The following is a 27,278-nucleotide window of genomic DNA, read 5'->3' as shown; positions in this document are numbered from 1 at the left end:
TCCCACAACTTGCTCCCTTGGCGCTAACGAGTGGGTTCAAACTGCCACCTTCCACGGATATCAGGAAAAAGAAGAGGAAAGACACGATGCCCTTGGCTTCCTTGATGGTCCTCTCCGTTCCTTCCTCTCTTCCTCGTGCTCCCGGTCGGTGTGCACCTGGGCAGAGTCCAGAAGCGGATGGAATGGGACACTGAGGCCTGAGATCTGGTCACTGAACGGCAGCTGAGGGGCCAATTGGCACAACTGGGAGTGTGACAGACTGGCTCCTGGTGACCTGAACCCTGAGGAATGGAAAACAGGAGGAGATGAAGACAAGCAGGAGAAAGTTTCCCCATGAGAGGCTACGATTCCATTTTTTCACTTGTTTTTATAAATCATTTTATTGGGAGATCTTACAGATATTCTGACAATCCATAATTCAACTAGATCAAGCATAGTTGTATACTTACTGCCACCATCATTTTCAAAACATTTTCTTTCTTCATGAACTCTTTGATATCAGCTCCCCTTTATTGCCTCCTCCCCCCATCCTACCCCCCAAGAACCCTTATTCTTATATTATACGTTGTTATCATTATTATTATTATTATTTTACCACATCTTACATTGTCCACTGTATCCATTCCCCTACAGTTCTGTTATTCGTTCCACTGGAGTGGGGTTATGCAGTCATCTTTGCTATCAATTTCCCCTTCTCCACTTCACCACATTTGCTTATGCACCCATTCTGTCTTCAGCAGTCTTGTCAGGAAGGTGAGTATCATATAGTGCCATATAATTAGAGCAAACCATTCTTGCACTGAGGTAAGATTTAAATATAGGCCCAATGTCCATCTGGTTCCTTATTGTATTTACATATGTGTGTGTGTGTGTGTGTGTATAGACTAACACAGTAATTTTATATATTTATCTATTTACATATATACTTATCTATATTTATACCTATATATAAGGTTATTACTTTCTAGTTCTTTCCTTTGTTCATTTGCCTTTCCTCCTGCCCCACTATTATGCTTACCTGGTGCTCACCTCTCAGTCATTCAAGTGATCAAACACGATCTGGATGGCTACACCCTTCTCCCTGTCGCTGAGCTCCCTTCTCCAGGACTGCCTTTTCCCCCTAATAAAAATAATGTCCTTTTCCCACCTGGGTATCGACCACCAGACACTTCCTAGGCAATTACTATGTGCGAAGCACTGGGACAGTGGACTTAGGGAAGCCAGAGAGCCATAAAAGTCATGGTCCCTACCCTGGGCATAAGCCATTATCATCATGCTCTTGCTGGAAAGTAGATACGGTCAAAACCAACCCTACTGCCGTCAACCACCACTTGTCAGTCAGTCTGTCATACTGTGGTGGCTTGTGTTGCTGTGATGCTGGGAGCTATGTCACTGGTCTTTCAAATGCCAGCAGGGACACCCAAAGAGAACAGGTTTCAATGGAACTTCCAGACGAAGGACAGACAATGCCCACTTCTGAGAAAGTAGCCACTAAAAACCTTATGCATCGCTTCAAAACACTGTCCGCTAGTGAAGGCCGAATGAAGGGAAGCAGAACATTTTCAGAGACAGCCAGAGGACGGGCCCCTCGGGCTGTCGGTCACTTGAAATGTGACCCAAGAGGAGCTGCTTTCTCAGAAGGAGATGACAGGAATGCAGTAAAGCCTGGGGGAGTGGAGTCTTTGAGATCTTCATTTGCTCATGGGGCACAACTCAAGGAGCAAAGAAAGAGCTTCAAAAATCTACTAGTGATCAGAACTCAGAATATGTGAAGCATGCATCTAGGCAAATTGATAGCCATCAACAATTAAATGGAATGTATAAAGATCAACACCTATGTTAGACAGGGTTCTTTGGAGAAACAAAAAAGGACGCTTATGATTTTATATATATTTATATAGCTAGATATATACAACATAAGAAATAAACTGCTAATTAGACTATACAGCAGTACAAATGGCTCAGTGCAACTCATTTCTGTGAGACAGCTAATACACTGGTAGTCCTTTAAGTCATGAGGGTCATCAGGTACAAGTCAAGGAAGCAGACAGCTGAATCCTCTATAGAGCAATTCAAGCAGTCTGGTCACAGGCAGCAAACAGCAAGGCAGGTCACCAACAGTCAGCAAGATGACAGGGTCCAACAGTCCCTAGCTAAGCGATGTATACTCCAGTAGCATGGCAAAGCAGGTCTTGATGGAACCTCAAACTACAGTGACACAATCCACGGATTGGGTGTCCCACGTGTAGTGTAGCTTGCAAGTTGAGGCAGAGAACTAGCTAAGACAGCCGCATACTGGTCCAATAATCAAAAGCAAGAGACCAGAAAGGTGAGGCTCACCAAACCATTTATCTCTCTGCCCTTCAATTAATCCCACATGTGTTCGTTGGCCAGGTTGGCATAATAAACCTACCTATCACAATACCCAAGGTGAACTGAAATGGACTGGTAATGGCCATTTTGAATCAGAAAATCATGTGACTTACTATGGCAGGAATAACACAGTCAAGAGAAGTGGCATTGCATTCATTGTGAAAAGATCTATCTTGAAGTACATTTTGCTTGGTGATGGAATTATATCTATCCACATTCAAGAAAATCCAATCAATACAACTATTATTCAAGTTTATTCACCAACCACAAAAACTAATGATGAAGAAACTGAAGAATTCTACCAACAACAACTTCGTTCAGAAATTGATCAAGCATACAATTAAGATACATTGATAATAATTGGTGATTAGAATTGGAAAGTTGGAAAAGTTGGAAAGAGGAAGGAACAGTAATTGGAAAATATGGTCTTGGTGATAGAAATGAATCTGGAGATTGCACGATAGAATTTTTCTAGACCAATGACTTGTTAATAGCAAACACTTTTTTTAGCAACTCTGCCCATGAACTTCTCCAGATGGAATACACAGAAATCCAATAGACTATATCTGTGGGAAGAGATGATGGAGAAGCTCAATATCAGCAGCTAAAACCAGGCCAGGATCTGACTGTGAAACAGACCAACAATTTCTCAAAACAAGTCCATGAGAGTCAAAAGATTGACCTGGAGTCCATTCCACTTGAATTACAAGAACAACTCAAGAACAAATTTGACGCATTGAATATGACCCCAGTGACAGAATATCTGCTAAGCTGTAATAGGACATCAAGAACATAATTTTTAAAGAAATTAAAGATCATTAAAAAGACAGGAAAGAAAGAAAATATAAGAGTGGATTCAGAAGAGATTCTGAAGCTTGCTCTTAATCATAGAGTGGCTAAAGCAAATATAAGTAAGGATGAAGTCAAAGAAATGAATAGAAAATTTTAAGGGGCAGTTCCAGAAGTCAAACCAAGTATTATAATGAAACAAGGAAAGATCTAGAATTAGAAAACCAAAAGGGACGAACACGCTAAGAATATCTGAAACTGAAAGAACTCACGAAAAAATCATGCTTCAAGTTGCAATCTTGCTTGGCAACTTATGGGCAAACTATTGTATGACACAGGAAGCATCAAAAGAGAGTGGAAAGAATACGCAGAATCACTATACCAAAAAAGAAGCACTAGTGGACATTCTACCAGTTCAGGATGTAGCATATGAGCAAGAGCCAATGGTGCTGAAGGAAGAAGTCCAAGCTGCACTGAAAGCATTAGCCAAAAATAAGGCTCCAGGAATTGAGGGAATACCAATTGAAATGTTTCAAGCACTCCCTAACCTACGCCAGGAAATGTGGAAGATAGCTACTTGACCAACTTATTAGAAGAGATCTGTTTGTAACCATTTCAAAGAAAGGGACCTAACAGAATGTTCAAATTATAGACAATACCATTGCTATCACATACAAATAAAAGTTTACTGAAGATTATCCAACAAGGATTGCAAGCAGTACATTGACAAGTAGCTGCCAGAGATTCAGGCCAGATTCACAAGAGGATGTGGAACAAGGGGTACCATTGCTGATGTCAGCTGGATCTTGGCTGAAAGCAGAGACTACCATAAAGATGGTTACTTGTTTTATTGACTGTGCCAAGGCATTGACTATGTTGACCATAATAAACTATGGATAACCTTGAGAAAAGGAGTCCTATTGGCAAAGTGGTTAAACCTGGGGCTGCAATCTGAGAGGTCAGCAGTTCAAAACCACCAAGCACTCCTCTGGAGAAAGACAAGGCGTTCTACTCTGTTAACAGTTATTGTCTTAGAAATTCACAGGGGCAATTCTACTCAGTCCTATAGAGCCGCTATGAGCTGGCACCGACATGATGGCAGTGAGTTTGTTTGTTTTAACTTGGAGAAGAACGAGAATTCCAGAATACTTCACTGTGCTCATGTGGAACACGTGACTAGAACCATGGAATACTGCATGCCTAACGTGAGGAAAGGTATGTGGAAGGGTTATATCTTCTCACCATACTTATTCAATCTGTAAGCTGAGAAAATCATCAGAGAAACTGGCTTATATGACGCATCAGGATTGCTTATTCACAACCTGTGATATGCAGATGACACAATCTTGCTTTCTGAAAGCAAGCAGGACCTGAAGCACTTGATGATGAAGATCAAGGATTACAGTCTTCAGTGTGGATTGTGATTTAATGTAAAGCAAGCCAACATCCTTACAACTGGACCTATAGATGACATCATGATAAGCAGAGAAAAGATTGAAGTTGTCAAGGATTTTGTCCTGCTGGGATCCATAATTAATGCTCATTGAAGCAGCAGTCAAGAGATCAAAAGACACATTACATTGGGTAAATCTGCTGCACAAAACCTCCTCAGATTGTTGAAGAGTGAGGATGTTATTTTGAATTGTGCCAGATCCAAGCCATGATAGTTCAATCGCCTCAGATGCATGTGAACGTGGGGCATCAATGAAGGAAGACCAAAGAAGAATTGCTGCATTTGAATGATGGTGCTGGTGAAGAATATTCAAAGTACCATGGACTGTCAAAAGGACAAACAAATCCGTCTTGGTAGAAATAAGGCCAGCATGCTCCTTAGAGGAATGAAGGAGAAACTCTGCCTCATATCCTTTGGCTGTGTTTTCAGGAGAGACCAGTCCCTGGAGAAGGACTTCATGCTTGGTAAAGTCGAGGGCCAGTGAAAGAGAGGAAGGTCTTTAATGAGATGGATTGGCACAGTGACTGCAGCAATGGGCCCGTGCATAGGAATCGTCGTGAGGCTTGTGCAAGGCTGGGCAGTATTTTGTTCTGCTGTGCAGAGAGTGACTATGAGTCAGAACCGACTCAATGGTACCTAACGACATCACCACTGCCATCAAGTTGATTCAGAATCAAAGCCACCCTGCCTAATGCTTCTGAAGCGGCCAATCTTGAGGGGAGCAGGCAGCTTCATCTTTCTCCCCAGAGCAACTGGGGCATCCTGACCTTGAAGGTAGCAGTCCAGTGTTTATGGGACAGTGCCACTCCTGCTCTTGGAAAGCTAGACCTGGTCCAATAAAACAAGGAGAGGAAGCTGGAGAAATCATGGGTCAGCCAGAAGAGGACCAAGTCCTCACACCTGTGCTCTCTAAGGCAGCTCACAGAACTTTCTGATGCACCCCTCACCCCCACCCCACCAGGAATCCCTGCTGCTTATTTTAAAGTCCCCCTGTTGGCATTATTCTTTCAGTGGTTCAGAAATCACCTGTCTGTCATCCAGCACAGTGTTTGACACTTCAATGGCCTCATCCCCTTAATCTTCACAACAGTTCTCTGATATGGTGCGATCACTCCCCCCATGTGGTAAATAAGCCAACTGAGGCACGCATAGCTAGGTCACCTGTCTAAGGTCATCCGGCCTCATACAACCTTAATGAACATATCCTTCCTTGTGCATTCAGGGAGGAGCAGTGTCATAGAGGCAGACAGCTGAAAACAAACAAGCCACGTCTGGAAAAACAAATAAACGGTTACTGGGGGGTGGGGGAGGAAAAAAGAAAAGAAAACACAAGGAGCCAATGACTGGTTCCTGTCCATTATTAAAACTGTCCGGCTACCATAGCAACAAGAGCATCATGTGCTTATACCTCCTCCCCAGACAGAATAGTTTACAACCATATAAAAGACACAAGTTCGGTGTATCATGCAAACAGTGATAGGAGCTTCGTTGTGTTCTTGAGACAGGGCACCTCCGTTTTCTCCGGTCACTTTATTATATGTCCTCTCAAAGTGAGCATTTCCTTGTCACTTTTGATAGTTTCCATTTATTCTCTCCTGTTGGGAGGGCGGGAACGAGAAAGGAAAAAGATACACCCACTCATTTTTATACCATCCCCCCAGGAGCACACACACTTGCACGTGCACACACCACACACACACACCCCCCAAATCCACTGCCTTTAAGTCAATTCCCACTCATGGTGTCCCTATAAGACAGTGTTGATCTACTTGCTGGGGTTCTTTGAGGGACCAGACAGCCTCATTTTTCACCTGGGGAGCGGCTGGTGGATTCTAACAGCCCAGAGTTAACCCACCACACAACCAGAGCTCATTTTGGTAAGATCCAGCAGTCACTAGAACATGTAAGAGTCACATGCTTTGGGGTGTGTTATTCATTGATGAATGCAATGAATTCTTCATCGAGTGCACACTGTATGCCAAGCCCTTCCTAGACTCTGAAGACACGGTGAACCCAGTAAGTAAGCCCCAGCATTCTCAGCACCCAGACAGGTGATACATGTGGGGGGAGGTCAGATGCTTACAGGCATCCTCCCTGAGGGTGATCAGTTGCCAGACGGCAGAGGGCCCCACTCCCTGCTGTTAAGGACAATGGACAGGGCTGCAGTCCTATAGATTTGGTTCCTGTAGGTGGAGTTCACACCCTACTGATAATGGTCTCTATCAGTTGAGCCAGGAACAGGTCAAACCGGGGCTCTGTGACATTCAAAGTTAAGCTGTCATCCTAATTCTAGTATCCGCCCATCTTGTCACATGTATACCTCCAATCCCTCCTCTTCCTATTGCGTGTATGCCCCTAGACCACCCCCTTCCATTACTGTATAACCTATAGTGCAACCCCTTCCTGTGACGTATGTCTTTAAATGTAATTAGTGGGCTTGCATGCCCCCAAAGGTATATAGGCCTGGGTTAGCAATAGAGATCTCTCTCTCCCTCCCTGGCCTCTCCTAGGCTCCTTCTCCTCCCCTGTTTCCCTTTCCCCTTGTCCTACTTCCCTTCCCCCACGTGGACCACGACCACCAAGGAGGGCTGAAGTGAGCAATGCTACCATGTAATGTGTCTGACTCCATTATTTGACTCTCTTCTATCTCTCATGCTCTTGATGACTATAATATATATATATATCTCAACTGTACATTTGTGCTAATTAAACCCACGATTAGTGGTGGGGGCTGGCTACCCCCACTTCAAACCACAATATACAATCAAACATACAGAAAACACAGTTTCGGAGAGACACGCAGTTCTACCCTTTTCTGTTGAGTTGCAATGAGATGGCATCAACTCTATGGTGGGAAGCTTGGTTTGGTTTTTGTATTAGTAAGAAGCCCTTGTGGCACAACCAATTAATCACTTGCTGTTAGTCCAAAGGTTAAAGGTACAAACCCACCCATTGGCTTTCTCTGTGAAAAACCTGGTAATCCTCTTCCAGAAAGAATACAGCCTTGGGAACTCTATGGAGCAGTTCATCCCTGCCGCATGGAATCACTGGGACCGCTAACAACAGTATGAGTGTCCTTAAGCTGCTGTGAAAAGGGGCCACAAACCAGGGGAGCCGGGTGGGGAGGCTCAAAACAACAGGAAGCTCACTCTCTGGCAGTTCTCTAGGCTTTCAAAGTTGGAAACCAAGGTGTCAACTACACCAAGGTCCCATCAAAGTCTCTAGAGCAGCGGTTCTCCACCTTCCTCATGCCGTGACCCTTTCATACAGTTCCTCGTGTGGTGGTGACCCCCCAACCATCACATTATTTTCGTTACTACTTCATCACTGTCATTTTGCTACTGTGATGAATCGGGCAACCCCTGTGGAAGGGTTGTTCGACCCCCAAAGGGCTCGCGACCCACAGGTTGAGAACCGCTGCTCTAGAGGTAGCTTCTTCCTGGCCTCTGCTAGCTTTCAGCCCCAAATGTTCTCTGGCTTATGGCAACATGACTCCATCCTCTGCTTCTGTCTTCACATGGCCATCTATCTTCCCTTTGTGCCTGAGCTTTGGGGCTTTGGTCCTCGTCTTCTAAGAGCGCCGGTCATCCTGATTCAAGGGCCCACTTTACTCCCATATGACTTCCTCTGAACTCATGAGATCCACAAGTAAGAACCCATTCTGAGAGTCTGGAAAGGACCTGCGTTGGGAGGAAGGGAGGACACAACACCCACTACAGCTGCAGTTAAAATTAGACCGGAATGAAAGGAGCAAGGAGGAGGAGGCGTGTGAGCTAAAGTGTGAACCACAAGAAGGAGCCAGTCAAGCAGAGAGTGGAGGGGAGAAACAGTGCAAAGCAAAGGCCCTGAGATGTGCAAAGCTGGGCGGGTTTGCAATACAGAAGGTCAGTGTGGTTAGAGACAAGTGGGCATGGACTAAGAGCAGGAAACGAGGCCATTGCAAGGGCTGGCTCTGGTGACTATATACAGGATGGATTAGGCAGGTCGAGATTTTAGAAAGAAGACAAAAAAGGAAGGGCAGTTAGAATGTCCTTGAGTTAATAGAGTCTTGAACTAAGAAACAGCAGAAGACAGAGAGAAGTGAGCCCGTTCCAAATAAGTGTGGGAGGGAGGTGACCCAGATATTGGTGAAAGAAAAGAGATGGGAGAAGGATCATCTAAGGTTAAGTTTCTTGGAGGTGAGAAGTTATAAGGCTTTGATGAGAAGATGGGGTGATAGAGTTACGGTTTATTGTGCCACCCTGGCCAATAAATACATGTGGGGTTAATTGAAGTGCGAAGAGATAAATGGTTCGGTAAGCCTCACCTTTCTAGTTCTCGGGTCTCTTGCTTTCTGATGGTAGGACCAGGGTGCAGCTGCCTTGGCCAGTTCCCTGCTTTAGTTGGCAAGGCTGACTTCCTGCAAGACATCCCCAAGGAGAAGCCGCATGGACCTACCCCATGCAGCCCTGGGTGCTAGAGCAGCCCTGTGGAGACCCCTGCCAGCACCAAGATGTTTACACATTCACTGATTCGGCTTTCCTCCTGCAGTCGGCATCATGGTGTGTGTTTTGTGAGATGGAGGAGGACTTTGTGGATTGGTGTAGGACATATGGATTAATGTTGGACTTGTGGGCTTGGGCAGCATTGGGTTGGGATTTTTTTTTATGTGCACCTACCCTTTATATAAAACTCTCTCTTATACATATGAGTTTCTGTGGATTTGTTTCTCTAATGTACCCAGACCACCACAGGTAGCATAAGCAAAAAATAATAGTTTCACAAAGAAGGTCTCTGGGGCATATACATAAGCCTGTGGAGAGACTGGTGAATATTCAAGATGTAGGTTTAGACGTTGCTCCTTCAGCAGAGCTCAGTCTTCCGCTGAATTTTTTCTCCCATGGTCCTTTGTGCCTTTTGGGTCCTTTCTCCTTCATGTTTGTTCCACTGACCTTTGACCACCACCATAAGCACACTGCCTCTAAAAGGTATATTGGGTGGCCATTCTTGTTCTCTGGACCCAAGGGTGAAACAGGAAAGCTCTATATAACAACATAACTGTGGTTTGGAGCCACCAAAAGATGGATGTCTCTTATCTTGGAATTGGAACGTCTAAAACGTCCAATTTTTCCGAGACAGATTGGTCCCATATTTCCTGAGCTGAAGGCACTAAGGGAAGAGCTGGACACGGCAAGTGCATCAAATCCATTATTAGCTATTGAAGCTGAATGGCTTCCAGTCTGCAGGGGACTTCCATAACCCAGCCGTGGGTCAGGAGATGAAACTAAGTACAATCAAATTCCATTGTGATATCCATACCACTGCCCTTGCTACAAATAACTCGGCCATATAAAAATAAATAAGATCTACTTGCTAAAATAAAAATTTTTAATTGAATACCATGCAGAACCCAGGATAAAAACCCATAACAGCCTTTAGCCCTGTTCTCCTATACAGCCTTCTAGTAAGATCATGGGAAATGTGCATCTAGAGTGTATAAATATTTACTTCTTAATAAGTTTCTTTATTGGAAAGGCCGGCTGCCAATTGCCAATTTCTACTTTTAATTGGAAAGAAGCTAAGAGAATCAAATACTCATTTCTGGATGTCAGGCTGTCACTCTATTATCTATGGAGAAATATAAATAAATTCATGAAGGAAAAAACCATACTACATGAAAGATTTACTAAAATCCAATATTAAGATATATTTGGGGGGAAAATCCAAGAAAAGTTGGAAGGGTAGGACTCCTCTTGGATCTGGCAGAGCTAATAAAACATCATGCTTAATCATGACATTTTTGTTTTCAACTGGGAAGTTGAAAAGGGAAATGTGTCATAAATAATTTCTAATTTACACTGCTTTGAAAGACATAACTGAAGTCAGAAGACCACCAAAGGAAACAGGAAATGCAAGAACTAGAAAGGAGCACAGAGAACTATCATAATCAGCATGACTACTCACAAAGAAACTCGAGAGAAAAATGGTAATAATTAGTAGAGCTAAGGATAAGGTATTATTTTATACCAAATTAAAACAGGAAAAAATATATGTGTCTGTATATTATCATAAAAGGAGCCCTGTTGGGATAGTGGTCTCAGGTTGGGCTTTGATCCAGAAGGCCAGCAGTTGGAACCCACCAGCTCTGTAGGAGAAAGGGTTTTTCACTCCCATGGAAGGTACAGTCTCAGAAATGGACAGGGGCAGGTTTACCCTGTCCTAAAAGGTTGCTGTAAGTCATCATCGACTCGATGGCAGTGAATTTTGTATTTGCACAATACACATAATTAAGAAGACCAGAGAAGATGGATGCAGTTGAATGACGGTGTGGGTGAAGAATATTGGAAGGACCATGGACTGCCAGAAGAATAAACCAATCTGCCTTGGAGGAAGCCCCACCAGAATGTTCCTCAAAAGCAACAATGGAAAAACTCTGGACATGTCATCAGGAGGACCCAGTTCCTGGAAAAGGACAACATGCTTGCTTACGTGGAAGGCCATCACAAAAGAGGAAAAGCCTCAATGAGATGAACTGACTCAACAAATGGATAACTGGATCCGGGGCTCAACTACAATAATCATGAGGATGGTGCAGGCTAGGCAGTGTTTCTTTCTGTTGTATCTGGGGTGCTATGAGTTCAAACCAACTCAGTAGCAACTAACAATAACAGCATGGACATTTGCATTATATCCAATATCCCCTCTGACTAACTCTGTGAACTTGGATGTAATATGTAATATGTCTGATCCCCGGATGCCTCATCTGTAAGGCAATCCTGAAACTACTGAGCTCACCTATTGTGGGTTCATATGCTTACAAAGATATGGCACTGAGCATGAAATGGAAAATACGGTGTGATAGGTAGGTTTGTGGTGCCAACCTGGCCAATAGGAGCATGTGGAATTAATCAGGTCACAGTTTGGTTGGAGGGCAAAGAGATAATGGGCTCAGCAAGATCCACCCCTCACTCTCTCTCTTGCTCTCTGGTGATCAGATCAGTGTGAGGCTGCTTTAGCTAGTTCTCTGCCTCAACTAGTGATCCACACTACCTGTGGGACAGTCAACCCGTGGATTGTATCGCTAGAGCTTGATGTTCCTTTGACTTTGAGACTTGCTTCATCACACTGCTGGTGTGTACATTCCTTGATCTTGAGGCTGGTGGATCCTGTTGTCTTGCATCGCTTGAGTTCAATATCCCATCTGGACCTGCTCCGATAATCTCCTGAGCTGCTGACTGTTGGTGACCTGCCCTGCTATTTGCTGGACTCTGCCTTATTGCCCCAGGGAAGACTCAGCTGTCTGCTTCCTTGACATTGCACCCAGCAGCCCACGTGATTTGAAGAATTTCCAGTATATTAACTGTTCCACATAAGTGAGTTGAACTGAGCCCTCTGAACTGCTGTGTGTGGACTAATTAGCCATTATATTCCTTCGTGCTGTATAAAGCTAGGACATAAACATATATATATGTATGTATGTAAAATCATAAGTATAAACATATATATAATCATAAGTGTCCTGGTTTTGTTTCTCTAGAAAACCCTGCCTAACACATAAACATTCAACAAATATTACAGCCTTTTTCCTTTGTCATTTATTGCATGATAAGTAGTAAGACCTAAGTAAGAGGGTAAGTAAAAAGTATTGCTACAAAATTATGGAAACCTTTACAACGTGATCAAAATGGGAGGCTATTGTTCCTTGACCTAGCTTCCATCTATAACTATAAAAGTTTAAAGGTGGTGTCTCTGTAGCTCTAACCCTTTTCCCAAATAATTATGGACTCTCTGATTTACCCTTCATCAAAATGACAGTTTTTGAATCCTCAAGGAACTCAAATCACGTTAGTTTTAGATTGTCTCTGAGTTTGGGAAACAAACAAAAAATCTGAAGGGACAAGGTCAAAACTACAGGGTCGATAGGGTCAGGTTTCCAATGAAATTCTTACAGGACAGCCCTTGCCACCCTCAAAGAATGAGCAAATGTATTGTCACGATGGCAAATAACTTCTTGGTGCAACTTTCTTGGCCTTTTCCTCAACAATGAACTTTTCAATGTTCTGGAAACTTCTTCATAATAAGCCCCCATGATTGTCGCATGTCCTCTGACAAACTCTATCAAGATTACTCCTCTGCAATTTTCTCCCACCCACGCCCAAATAGTGACCCTGTCCTTCTGAGCTGACTGCTGGATTCATATGGGAGGTCTTCTTGACCTTTCTTAAAATACTGGGTTGAGGTAGTTAGTTGATTGTGCCAACCTGGCTGATAAACACATGTGGGGTTAATTGAAGGGCAGAGGGATAAATAGTTCAGTAAGCCTCGTCTTTCGAGTTCTCAGGTCTCTTGCTTTCTGATGGTTGGACCAGGGCTCAGCTGCCTTATCCAGTTCCCTGCTTCAGCTGGCAAGGCTCACTTCCTGCAAGACATCCCCAAGGAGAAGCCACATGGACCTACCCCAATGCAGCCCTGGGTGCTGGAGCAGCCGTGTGGAGACCCCTACTGATGCTGAGATGCTTACATGTTCATAGATTCAGCTTTCCTCCTGCAATAAGCATCATAGTGTGTGTTTTGTGAGATGGAGAAGGACTTTGTCGATTGGTGTCAGACATATGGGTTAATGTTGGACTTGTGGGCTTGGGCACCACTGGGTTGGGATGTTTTCTTGATATGCACTTAACCTTTATATAAAACTCTCTCTTATACATATGAGTTTCTGTGGATTTGTTTCTCTAAAGTACCCAGACTAACACACTTGGTCCATCTAAAAGCAGTTTTTTATGGGATAACCTCCCCATAAACTTGTTGCAAACCTTCAGCAATTTGGAAAGGTGTCCAGTTGAGTCTTGTTAAATTTTTCTTTAACCCTGACCTCACATCATTTTTCCCCCGCATGGCACAAAAAGTATCCTCTTTACTCAAAGCACCATAATGAGATAAAGATGGGTGTATGACTAAGAGAGCTTGTCTATGGCCATCCACTGATGGCAGAGACATGTTTCGTAGGTTTTGTTTTTAATAAGCCATGAGTATATGGCTGGAACACTAGTAGCAATATTTTTTTACTTACCGACATGTATGCATTTAACTACTGAAGAAAAATTATTTTCAACCATCAGAGAACCTAATCACCTGTCTGGTTGCTTGAAGAAGGAACAGAGATGGGGCACATTTAGACTCATTTAGTCCAAAGACCAAAATGGGCAAAGAAGCAAGAGTTCCATGATCTCTCTTCCATGTTCATGTGATGGCAATAAAATCTCTTGAAAGGATTTTGCCTCTTGAGCAAGGAAGATGCGATCTTTGTTCTCTACATTTTGTCTATATTTGATGTCCCGTTGAAAGGCTAACACTTAGGGATTTTTCAGGGGCCCAAAAGGCTGTCCCTAAGAAACAGAATCGACTCAAAGGCAGTGAGTGTGGGGTTCTCAGATTGTGAAATGTTATAGACCTGGGGTGGGGTGGATTAAAATCAGCTTTCAGATATTCAAGAAAACAGCCAAATTGAATGTAATCAAATTTAATTAAATGTCTCCAAAATCTAACACCACATCTCCTTGTTTGATATGAGATTCAATTTCCTGGCAAATTTCCATTTTAGTTAAAAACTTTGGGGTTAGCTTTGTCTCGCTGTTCATACTCGGGAATCCAAGCAATGATTGCTAATAAATTATAAATGATGGTAAATTGGATTGCAGGTCGTCAAATCACTTTAAGCGCTAACATAATAAAAATTCTTTCGAAACAGAAGAGTGTGACTTAAATGTAAGACACAGTGCTTTTTAGTACAGTATGTCTGTAAGATGCCAGGAGAGCTACAAATGGAGAAAGGGCCTAAGGTTTGCCAAAGTGTGAACACAGCCCCCGCTGCTGTGTGCTGGCAGGTGGATTCCAGGGCTGCAATACTTACGAAAGGAGTGCTTGTGGCACAGTGGCTAAGCACTCTGCTGTTGACTAAAAGGCTCCAGCCAACTGGACCCCCACCCCCCGGCCCAGCCCTTCTGTGGGTGAAAGACACGAGTCTACTGCTGGAAAGATTGCAGCCATGGAAACCCAACGGCACCTTTCTACGCTGTCCTACAGGGCAATAGGTCCTCATAATGGGAGTAGATTGTTGGCCTTCTCTCCCACAGAGCTGCCAGGAGAGGTCAACAACACAACTTTCAGTTAGCGACTGGGACGCTTCACCATTTGTGCCACCATGGCTCCTACGACAGGCCCTAGCTGACACCGTTTCTTTCTTTCTTTTTTTTTAATATAAATCATTTTATTGGGGGCTTTTAGAGCTCTTATAACATGCCATACCTCTATTGTATTAAACATATTTGTACATATGTTGCCATCATCATTTCCAAAACATTTTTGACTTGAGCCCTTCGTATCAGCTCTTTTTCCCCTGCCTCCCCCACCCTCCCACCCTCATGAATTCTTGATCAATTGATAATATATAAACTGATCAATTATATATTATTATTACTTCATGTCTTACACTATCCGTTGTCTCCTTTCACCCACAGGTCTGTTATTCGTTCCCTTGGTGGTGGTGGGGAGGGCTATATATCCAGCCTTGTGATGTGACTCCCTTTCTTCAACAGAGAGATATACTAAAGAAAAATCTAAAGGTGTGCCAGGAAACGGGGAGGTGGGGGAGCAGGGCAGAGGCCCAACATATAGTGGAAATAGGAGAGCTCAGCACTGAACGTTCCAAGCCTCTGTCAGGGAGACTTGCATTATCAGCTGCATTAATTCGGTGGCCTGTGTCTTTATTTATTTATTTCTTGGCTTCCTCTCTGCCTACGCTTTCCAGCAAGTAAGACCCCAAAGTCGTGATTCATCACCAGCCCCTCTACCTTTTACCTGCCCTCAGGATCCTATTCAGTCTTTTAAAATTAAAGGTTAAAAGGAAAAAGCACATTTGAATACTTTTTTTTTTTTTAAGAGTCTCCCAGGTGCGTTCCTAAAAACATCTGAAAAGAATCCGGAACTTTAGATTGTAAAGCGCTGCTGTGAAATTACATTTTCGCGGACATCTATTGTTTCTTTGTTCCTTTTGCCTGAAAATATGCTTCTCCCCGGGATATTAGGATGTAACAAATAAACCCTAAAGTACCTCCTTTTTCCTGCCCCAAATGCTGTACTTAGCTCTGATTGATTCCTTTGCTGCAATTACTTACAGGAAGAAAAATTGACTAAGTGTCTTTGATTATTCCTGAATTTTTGAGCCCTCAGTAAGCCCTGCCAACAGTGTTAAAAAAAAAAAAAAAAAAGAACTTGCCTTGAATGGTGTTGTATTCAAATATGATGATGCTTCACAATTTGGTTTTGGACGGAGAAAACCGGGAATGATTATTACCCCCGTGGATCCCCTACAAAGACTCGCTCCGTAGATTCTCTAACTGCGGCACTGTCACTGTGCTTTGCATTACCTCTGGAAAGCCTGCGTCCATACACAGTTCGCCATGGTTCCCTGGTCCCCCCACGTTGTTGAGAGGAGGGGAGTCAGTGGTACTGGCTATGATTTCCTAAGCTTTTTAGGTCCTCGGACGGAATTTTTCTGAGCCCCCATGGGGAAGAGATACATGCTCCCAAACCGAAGTCAGAATGACCCAGGCCATTGTGGCAATTTGAACCACATTGTATTTCTTTCTGCCAGCTCTTTCTTATAAGGAGTCAAGGATGGTCTCAGGCTTATGCTGAGGGAACAGAAACGAACCTACTGTGCTCCTCTCCCACCCTCCCACCCTAACCTCACTAACCACCACCACGATACTTCGAGCAACAGCCCCTGACCAGGGAGGGGCATTCAACGAAAGATGGAGAATCATGGTACTCTTAACTGGGTCACTGAAATGCTTTAAAGAAGCCAGAGAAAAGAAAGAAGTTTGTTCTGTTAGCTGAATTCCTTTTCCAGCTTGTTCTTCTGAAAGCGAACTTCAAATGAGCCCAAAGTTCTATCTCTGGAATGGGGTGTGTGTGATGCAAAACCACTCGTCTTAATGCTCAATGTATTTACTGCCATCAAGATTTCTTGGTTCCTTTGTGCTTGCTCGCGCACCAAGTCTTCAAGGATTATACTTTTTAAATGAACAGCCTTGGTTATGTTCAGCAGATGCATTTTCTGCCTTTTAGTGTGCAGATACAGCCAACCACCAATCAGCATGTCCATGTAGCAGGAGATAGGCAAGGTTGCCACATTACTCTACTTCGTTGGGTTAACTCCAGCCCATGAGAAACAGGTTTGAGCTCTCCCAGCAGGCTTACTGCGACAGGTAAAACTCCGAGTTTGAGAGCACTGCCTTAGGCTGTCCTTGGGGGAAGCCATCGGAAGGGACACTTCTGAGTAGTGTCCCTCCTCCCCCTCGCCTGCAGCGGGCCCTCCAATTGAAAAACCTGTATCGGTGGATATATTTCAAGATCTTACTATACTTTACCAACCGTGATGTCCTTTTCCAGGACCCGCATGGAGATGGTCAGTTTTTCTTCCATTCAGTAACAAACATTTATAGAGGGCACACCCAATCCAAAGGCCTGTCTGGGCTGCTGGGGAGATAACACTGGGCAAGGCAGATGAAGGTTTCCGCTCAAGAGAATACATTCTAATCATGGGATGTAAACCAAGAAGAAAAAAATACTTGTACAAGGAAATAAACAGGGTGATATAATACATAGTGAGGGGACACTACTTAGATCAGGTGGACAAGGAAATAGCCACTGAAAAGTTGGCTTTTGAAAAAAATTATATGGATAACAAAGCAGTTACCATTTCAACTGTTTTTTCATGTACTCAAATAATCGCTACCCCAAACTCATCGCCCTCAAGTCGATACCAACTCATAACGACCCTATAGGGCAGGGTAAGACTGGCCCCTGTGAGTTTTTGAGACTGTCACTCTTTAGAGGAGTAGAAAGTTCTGTCTCTCTCCAGTGGAATGGCAAGTGGTTTTCGACTGCTGGCCTTGGGGTTAGCAGGCCAACATGTAACCGCTCCAGTCCCAGGGCTCCTTCAGGAGTATTTACTAAGTTCATCACGCTGTTCAGCCAGGGCTAAATGGTGCAGAATGCACATCTGACCTCATTTGGCTTCCCAGAGGAGAAGGAGAATCCACCTGCACAGCAGTCCAAGGCCGATTGCCACAAGGGAGACGTCAGATATGCTGCCTCCCTCCACTGTTCTATCACCCTACTCTAACACCAATGTTCCTCCCTGAACATTCTAATTTTCCGCTGGGTTTGATAATGGTCACACAGAACTCATAGACAATACTCAGGATGGAGGGAGATTACTAGGGAAGTTAACAAGCCAGGATCAGGGACCATGAAGGCGATCAAAAAACATGAAGGATACAATCCTGAGACCATAGGAATACCACTCCTCAGACAACAGCCAAGTCTCTGTCTCTGGTCCTCAACCTCCCACCCACATGACCCCTTGGCCTCTCTAAGCCAGGAAGCCTGCTTGCTGCTCCACCTCACACTCTCATAGCTTATGGCATGGCGTCTTTGCTCTGTTTCATGGTCACCATGCCACTACCTCTGGTGCCTCTGGTCTCCACCTCTGCCACTTTAGGCAGTGAAAGGTCTTGACCACGCCCTGATAGTGGCTCTTCTTTCATAATGCTCTGGGGAAGTCTTTCTTCCAGTTTCTGGGGTGCATCATTCTAATAGCCAGGGGAATGGTAAAACTGACCACACCCCTTTTCCGTGCATCACTCATTTCTCCCTTTTTCTCACTCATTGCTGTTCAATGGATATTGACTCATAGTGACCCTCTGGGAATCATGGGACAGGATAGAAGTGTCCATGAGTTTGAGACTGGGGCTCTTTACAGGCATAGAGAGCTGGCTCTTCTCCTGTGAAGAGCTGGCAGTTTTGAATTGCTGACCTTACAGTTAGCGGGCCAATGAGTAGCCTCTGCTCCTTTCGAATTTTCACAGTCCCACCCAACCGTTGGCTCAGAGTTACCAAGGCATGAATAGAAGAGCAATATGAAGAAATTTCATTTTGCTACAACCATCACCATGACCTGTTTTCAAACATTCCCCATTACATCGATCAGGAAAGCTTACGGTCCCCTTAGCACGAGTCTCTCTTTCTCTTGTACACCTCCTATATTTGGTAATCACTAATAAACTTTATTCTCTACATACTGTCAGCAGAATGTTCCTTAAAAGCAAGAATTGCAAGACGTCAGCTCACGTACTTTGAATATGTTATCAGGAGAGACCATCACATTTGGTAAAGCGGAGGGTCAGCTGAAAAAGAGGAAAACCCTTAACAAGACGGATGGACACCGTGGCTGCAACAAGGGACACGGACATAACAATTGCGGGGGTGATGCAGGACTAGTATTTCATGCTGTGACGCAGAGGGTCGCTGTGAGTCGGGACCAATTCCAGGGCATGTAGCAACAATAACAACTCTGCACTTGTCTCTTCTAGGTGTTTTGTATATGTATAGTCACACTATATCTATCCGTTTGTGATTGGATCATTTAATTCAGCTTAATGTTTCCAAGGTTCAGCCCTGTTGTAGCATTTATCAAGACTTTGTATCATTTTGTTTTGTTTCCACAAACATGGGAGTTTATTGGGGATGTTAACAGGTTCTTATAAACCAGGCTCAGAAAAGGTTAAGGATATAGTCGTTGATCCACAGCAACACATCTTTCCATCCAGCAGCCAAGTCTCTCTCTGTAATCTTTAACCTCTCAGCCACTTAGTCTCTTAGTCCCTGGCTCTGTGGACCAGGAAGCCCATGTGCCAATCCACCTCACTGTCTCAATGGCACAGCCCCTCCGTTCTGTCACAATTTGGCTCCTTTTCTCTGTTCCATGATCTTCAATAAAGCAACTTCTGTTGACTATGTTCTCAATGTCTACCATGTCAGGTACCGACGGATGTAAGTCTTTAAGTTATTATACTTGTTTGACCTGGCAGATGATGGAGTCTCATAGAAGTATGGCCAAGAGTCCAGTATCACAACCCACTGAAACCAAATTAGATTCTAAACGTGCCATGAGTCTCCAAACCTACCTGCTTTTCACTACACCTTGTTGCCTCCCAAAAGGGAGCTGATAAACACCCAAACTCTAGCTAGTCTGTTCTTATCAGGTGCTATCGTAGTAGAGGTGTCGGCCAAGTTGGGCTGTATAAAGAGGAGAGTGCTACTAAAAAGAAGAAAACAAATAAAATTCCTAATCATCACTTATAATATAATTTGAAAACAGTAGGGGAGTGGTACTTAAATTTATTTCATACATTTCCATTTTCTTCTTTACCTTTTTTACCAAAATTAAAGTTATTTAATATTTTCTTGGGACTAGTAATACATAGAATCCTGGTTCTCTTTCTACATACAAAGTATTTCAAGACAGGAATCTTGGTGGGATAATAGGTAAGTTCTCAGCTGCTAACCTAAAGGTTGGCAGTTCAAATTCATCCCATGGGAAGATACCTGCTGCCCTGCTCCTGTAAAGTTAGCAGTCTAGGAAACCCTATGGGACAATTCTAGTTTGTCCTATAAGGCCACCAAGAATCAGAAGTGATTCGCAGCACACAGCAACAACAAAGGTTAAGACATGATCGTGATATAAATACAACTGTCCTCATGAAAGAACAGGGACACTATTCCCGCTCCCCAAGTCTCGCCTTCTGTAAAGAAGACAAGAGCCATTCGAAAAACACAGGGAAGAAAAGTCCTTGTTGGTTGATTGGGTAACTCAGTGAACTGCCTTGATTGCAAATGATATTCAAAGAGGCTCTCTCTTCCACTTGGCCATTATCTCCCTGAGGAGATATGGTGTTCATTCAGAAGGCTTCTAAGAACCATTTTTATTGAACCTAGGCTTTACTGAAACTGAAGCATCCAGCTATCTTCAAGGATGACCAAAAAAAAAAAAAAAAAAAAGTCTTCTGGTATATGAGAGGCTATTACCCAAGAAAGGGGAGCAATTGAAGCACTCACTGCCTCCTGGGGAAGCATCAAGGCTCAAGCTTTGAGTGTAGAGGAAGAAACTGAGGTTCGGTTTAGAGAGGACAGAGCCCAGACAGAAAGCATTGTTAACGAGGAAAACTATCACAGGAGCTTGATTGTGGCCACTCCTATTGCTCTTCTTCTAAAATGGGACAGCTCATAATCTCTCCGATGTGCACGTCAGAAAGCGATCTGTGTCAGTTCCACAATGCCTCCATCCGAAGAACCGGAAGTCCAAGACTTTTGCAAGAGAATGTTCCTCCTACACAAATGGCCACATGATGCCTCTTAGAGACATGTAATCACTATGAAGAGAATGATGTTGCTGCTGGGCTTACTGAAGCTTAGCGCCTGTGCCTAGGGGTCAGCTGACCTGAGGCAGATCCTTAGCTCTGCCACTTTACAACTGGGAAGTAAGATTTTCAAGACATACAAGTGGGCCGCTTGACTCTTCAAGGCATTAACAAACCCTGTGCAAATAGCCTTCTCCTCCCTACAGCCCACCCCAAAAGCGTAGACCCATAATTTTTTAAATGGTGGCCAATATTCCAAAATCAAAGACAGAGTATACAAGTACAGAGCAAAAAGGTACAATGATACTCTCTCCCTTTGAACACAACTTCAGGAAAGACCCATCTCTAGAAAAACACATCATGTTTTATGAAGTACATGGTCAAGGCAAACATGGGAAATCCTCCGTGAGATGGATTGACACTCTAATCAAAACATCAAGCTCAAATGTCTCAGGAATCATGCAGATGGTACAAGATCAGGCAAGGGTTCATTGTTAAAGGTAAGGTGGCCAGGAATCTCAGCCAACTCTAAGGCAACTAACAACACAGAGACAGACACCTCTAAAAATGAGAGCACAGCTTTCCACAAAATGCTTGATACAATTCAAAATGTAATACTAATAAAAATAATCAAGTCCTTTTTTTACCGCACAAGCCTACTAAATGGAAAAACAGAATTTTTTTCTGAGTAGCATTTTACTTATGTGAGTTTCAAGTAAGTATCCCCTAGCATCAAATAAACTGTAAATATTCATCTATAAAAATTATTCTTTGTGTACAGAGACAGGCTAGGGCTTACATTTGGCCCACAGGCCACAGTATAGCAACCCCTGAAGTGTGGATGTCCGCAATTAAGATAAGGATCAAACGGTCCAAGATCAGCCAAAAATTTTGGCATTGGTCAGTGATTCTCCAGGGGGGATGACATTCCCCCCAGATTTGGGGCAGTCGCTGGAGACATCTTGGGTTGTCACAGCTTGGAGAGTGGTGTTACTGGCATCTGACAGGGGAAACAAAGGGATTCTTCTAAGCGTCCTACATCCACAAGGCAGACAGCTCTTCACAGCAAGAATGATCTGGCCCCACAGGTCCATTGACCGACACTGAGCAAATGGTATAGAGAAGGAGTGCTGCCGGTGGCAGACCCAAGGCCCCCTTTCTCACCTCCTGTCCTATTCCTAAACCACGTAGGTTACCTCCTCAATCTTACTCCTCTGCCTCGTTACAGTTCAGACCAGAGCAAGATCTCGCGGAAGGCTATGCAAAGATGTCTAAGTGAAGCACGGCTGGTTCTTCTGGAGTTTTCAAAATATTTTAAATAATTCCTTTTATTATTTTTTATAAGTGGGATAGACACAGCACAATGTACACAGCAATTGAACAATATCTCCACATGTGATTTAGTGACATGGATTGTGCTCTTCGACCTTGCAACCATTCCGCCCTTCCTTATCTGATTTGTCCTCCCCCCTGTACATCCATTTACTGCCCCTTTGATTTCTTCTCTAATCGTTGGAGGTGCAATGGTCCATTTAATGCCACATAGACCAGCATTCCCTAACATCAATGGCTGAGGCACGGTTATGTCAACATTGACCCTGTTTGAGTCTCGTCTTCCAGAGGGAGATGAGTGCCTGTTCTCTCCCAAGCAACCCCAAACAAGCAATTTCTGGCCCAAAACAAAAAAGAGTCAAAACAGTCCTAGGATGCCCCAGAGTGTCGCGGACTCAAACATGACAACATTAAGGAATTCTAAGACTTTGGGCTTATTTTTTTTGGTAATGATTTCAGTGATGAAAAGAAACCCATAATTGGCACTTATCCTAAAGGTGCCTGGTGGCATGGTGGGTTCTGAGCTAGGCTGCTAAGCACAAGGTCAACAGTTTGAAACTACCAGCCACTCTCTGGGGGAAGATGAAGCCTTCTGATCCCCTAACGCTGCTTTACAACCCACCGGGTCAGTTCCCTTCTGTCCAGAGGTTGCTATGAGCAGGGATCAACCCTCTAGTAGTTTCTAATCCATTGCCAACGAGTGCAATTTGACACACAGCGACCCAACAGGACAGGCTCCAACTGCCCACGTGGGTTTCTAAGACTATAAATCTCTATGAGAGTAGAAAGCCTCATCTTTCTCATAGGAGTGGCTGGCAGTTCAGAACTGCTGATCTTGTTGTTAGCTGCCTAACTGGTAACCACTACACCATGCCAGGGCATCTCAAAAGATATGTGTGTATATATAATGCATATGTATATATTATTATATATAGTTAATTATATTATGGTCTTATTGATTATATGTTGTATATTATATTATATATTGTATATGATCTGTTATATATTGAATACTGTATATACACACATACACACACAATAGGGAAGTGTTTCCTAAAGTTATAGTCCAGCCCCCTAGCCCTGTCATTTTCCTCCTTCAAAAAGTCACTCCTCGGAAGCTGGAACAATCTAGAAGCTCCTACCTAAATTGGAGCACCTAACTGGTTTAATTTGACACCCTGACAAGTCAGAATCTTAAGAATTGACTGGAGATCTTATCTCAATGTAAATTCTGATATTCCACTGTGTACTGAAGGTTTACTATGTGCCTGGCCCTCTCCAGGGGTTTTGCTCCACTCTGCTAACTGGACACTGCGATCCGTAAGCCTGCGTTCCCTTCTGTGTCCGTCATCTTGGTCAGGAGGCACCACTGAAGCCTGAGTAGCATCCCAGTGACATGAACGCCCCACTTACAGACAGGTGATGGCCGTGCAGGAGCTGCATTTGTCTGAGGCGCATTGCTGGGAATTGAACCTGGGTCTCCAGCATGGAAGGCAAGAATTCTACCACTGAACTACCATGCCCTCCTATAGAATGGACCCTTCTCTTAATTAATGTGGTGAGAAAGAGAAAGAGAAAAAGCAGGGAGGGGTGGAAAACAGGAAAGTTGGGAAGGAAGGGGAGAGGGTGAAAGAATTCACCAATTCCTCATTGGCTAATTGTGTGCTTGTGTCACTGTAGTGTGCTTTCATAACAGAACTTGATCAATATATATATTTTTTAAACTGCTAGGTTTTACTGAGCACACCCATGTTCATCAGATAAGCCCTTGGCAAACATTTTATCATTCCGTACAGCAATCTGCTGAAATATTCTTGTTCTCACGCCAGAGGGGACAGGAAGAAAGTGGGCAAGAAGACGGATGTGTGAGCAAGATACCTGAAGTCTGGTTATCACAAATAGTCTGAACACAGAAACAGGGGCACTGAGCCAAAGACCTCTCTCCTCTCCAGGCAAAATGCCTTAAAAGGGGGATAAAGAAATCTCTTCACATGTTTAGGCAGAGAAGAAAAAAAATCCCTCATTACTATCGAGTCAATGCCAGCCACACTATAGGACAGGGTAGAACTGCCCTGTGAGTTTCTGAGATTGTCACTATTTACGGGAACGGAAAATACCATCTTTCTCCCCAAGCGTGGCTGGTGGTTGTGAACTGCCCACCTTATGGATCGCAGTCTAATGTGTAACCAGGGTTTTTATGCGCCAGGGTTTTTATGCGCGCGCGCACACACACGCATCTGTATTTCTGATGCTATAACGCTTTATGGAAACTTGTAGCCCCACTTTCTCCCTTGGAGTAGCAGCGAGTTTGAACCATTTACCATCCCTGTTGACCATCTAACACGTAAAGCTCCGAACCACCGGCATTCTGTATAAACAAACACAAAGCACCCAAGCTGCCATCGAGTGGACCCAAAGTGACTCTAAAATGCTCGGGTTTCTGAGACTGTAACTCTTTGCAGGAGCAGGAAGCCTCACCTTTCCCCTGCTGTGCAGACAGTGTAGACTACGGACCGGGTGGCGAGTAGCCCCACTCGAACCCCAGTACCTTACTACCACCTGGACTCCAGACTTAAAGGCAAGAGTCGTCAAAAATCCCCCTACCTAGACTGAAAATTTCACGAGTGTAACATGGAACACTGAAAAACAACTTACAATTTGAGGAAAAGATCATTGTAACTTGAATCCACGCAATTTTTTTCCCTTCTTGTCTTGGTGGTGCAGGGGTTATGTGCTGGCTGCTAACTCAAAGACTGTGGTTTCAGCCACCACTACTGCAAAGATTAGAGCCTGGGAAACTGTAGGGAGCAGGACGACTCTGTCCTACATGGTCCCTCTGAGTCAGAATAACGATGGCAACAGGGAACAGGGTTGGTTATTACTGTTATTATGTCTATTCATATAAAGACGATTTGGCAAAAAAAAAAAAAGGAAGCAAAAAATCTTACTTATGCAGCAAAGGATCCAAAAATATACCAGCCGATTGCTCAAACCTCGAATGTATATTCCAGATGACCAAAAGTTAAATCCAAATAAAAATAGTTTAAAAGAATGGTGTCCATCAGGATATAAAGGACAAAGGTGGTGCAAATGGTGAATGAGTTCAAAGACGAACCACAAGGTCAGAGGTACAAGTTCATGCAGGCATGCCTTGGAAGAAAAACCTGGTAATCTCCTTCTACACTCAGCCACTATAAACCTTACTGGATACAGCTCTAGTCTGACACCCGTGGGGTCACCATTAAGTTGGCTCAATGGCAATTAGTTACAAATGACCTTGCCAACTAGCCCACTGAGCGCTCACTAGCATAATACCCCATGGGTCCCAAGGTGATTCAGTTGTCGGGACTGATGAGTCTGGGGACTTGGAAAGGGAAAGATCTAGTATTTTGCATTCCTGTGATATCTGGATGGAGCCTGAGACTCAAAAGTTCCTTTATTAACCATGTCTGTTGCTATGGGGAAACCCAAATAATCAGATATTAGGTATTTCTCTGAAACAGACTTCCTTTCGTTTGAGATTTTCCATCTGATTTAAAACCCAGTGAAATGTTTTGGAGGTATTTTTTAGGTGAAAAAGCAGGACACATACAAAAATACTCCTGAGCTTATCTTTTGAGTAAAGGGATTTTGGGAATATAATTGGAAATTTTTTTTTTCAGGTTCCTAAATTTTCTAAGTTTTCAGTAATAGACATTTACTATATTAATGAGATGAAAATTTTTCTAAGCTATTGAAATGAAAAACAAATAAAAGATTTCAATTCTGAGATTTTGATTGCACTCTGAGACTCGAATATACTGGTTTAAAAAGAGGTCTTTTCCTAAGTGATCTCTCTTATGAAGCAGCGTCATTGCCACTTTAATTCGTGGGTCTGTATAGTGAGTTCCAAATGTATTGGGGATTTTAATATCTCTTTATTCCTTGAACAAAGATAAAATAGCATACCTTTAGGGGAATACTTTTATTTAAACATGTTTCAAGCATGCGTGATAATAGAAAAGGAAATATTTATGAGTCTGAGTCTAAGAAAGAGAATTCTTTCAAGTTCTTAACGAAAGAAGCATTATCAGGAGATTAGCTGGGGGCGGGGAATGGCAAAAGGGTTGAAAATAGCAATAAATTATGTATTGGCTCTCCTGCAGTTTCTTCTAAACTTTTGAGATGCATCAAAAGGTGCCTGAAGTGAGCTAATTTCCATAGCATATTACCATTTAGAATTACACCGTAGGTTTCCAAACGCCTTTGTTCTGTGGGCATTTACACATGTGAAAAGGTGCAGATTCACTGGGACCGTGTTCACCTGAATCATAAACCCAGAGTTCTCTTCAGAGGCCAGAGAGGTGACTGAAAAGATATGCACAAACAAAATTCTCTTTGAAAGGGCCTTTGGGATCCCATGTTGTAGTGAATCCTTTCAGAAGACAAGAATGCTTGGATATTATGGAAAATAGAACACACCTGCAAAATTATCCAGTGTAGACGCAAATGTTGTCCATGTTTGCTTTCTTCCCATGGGATACGCTTAGACAACGTGCCCAAGGCACCCCTAACAACATCTATTACTTACATTAAAGGTTAGAGTTTCCATGGATGAACGAAGAGCAAACATGACAAGTTACAACAATCTGAGTAAGATGTCACTCGCTGACCCATTGCCCTGCGGGGACAACACTGGAGCCTCAGTGTGGAGATTGGTCTAGTCTGACCCTGCGACACTAAGGCAAAACACTAAAGGCGTGGAGCAGAGCAATGGGGGGAGCAGAGCAGGGCTCCCCAGGGAGTGCAAAGGATAGACTTTGGGGCCAAAGTGTGGCACCCCATCAGACTTGACTGGAGGACACACCTAAAGGTCAAAAATCGGACTTTGATCAGTTTACAGGTTTTTCTTTCTTTTTCTAATTTTTAAATTTTTTCTAAAATTAATTTATTCTTTTCTGGGTCATTGGTTTTCTTGTTTGTTGTCATTGTTGTGTTCTCTTTTGTCACTTTGTCTTGCTATGCCTTGTTTGTTGGTGTGTATTATTATCTCTGTAGGTCTATCTAGATAAGATAGGCTAGATGAACAGTTTGGAGGAGAAAACAAC

The sequence above is a fragment of the Echinops telfairi genome, unplaced genomic scaffold (assembly GCF_000313985.2).
Source record: "Echinops telfairi isolate 266 unplaced genomic scaffold, ASM31398v2 ScPeMD7_70;HRSCAF=299, whole genome shotgun sequence".
In the NCBI taxonomy this organism is placed as follows: domain Eukaryota; kingdom Metazoa; phylum Chordata; class Mammalia; order Afrosoricida; family Tenrecidae; genus Echinops; species Echinops telfairi.
This window is presented reverse-complemented; position numbering follows the sequence as displayed.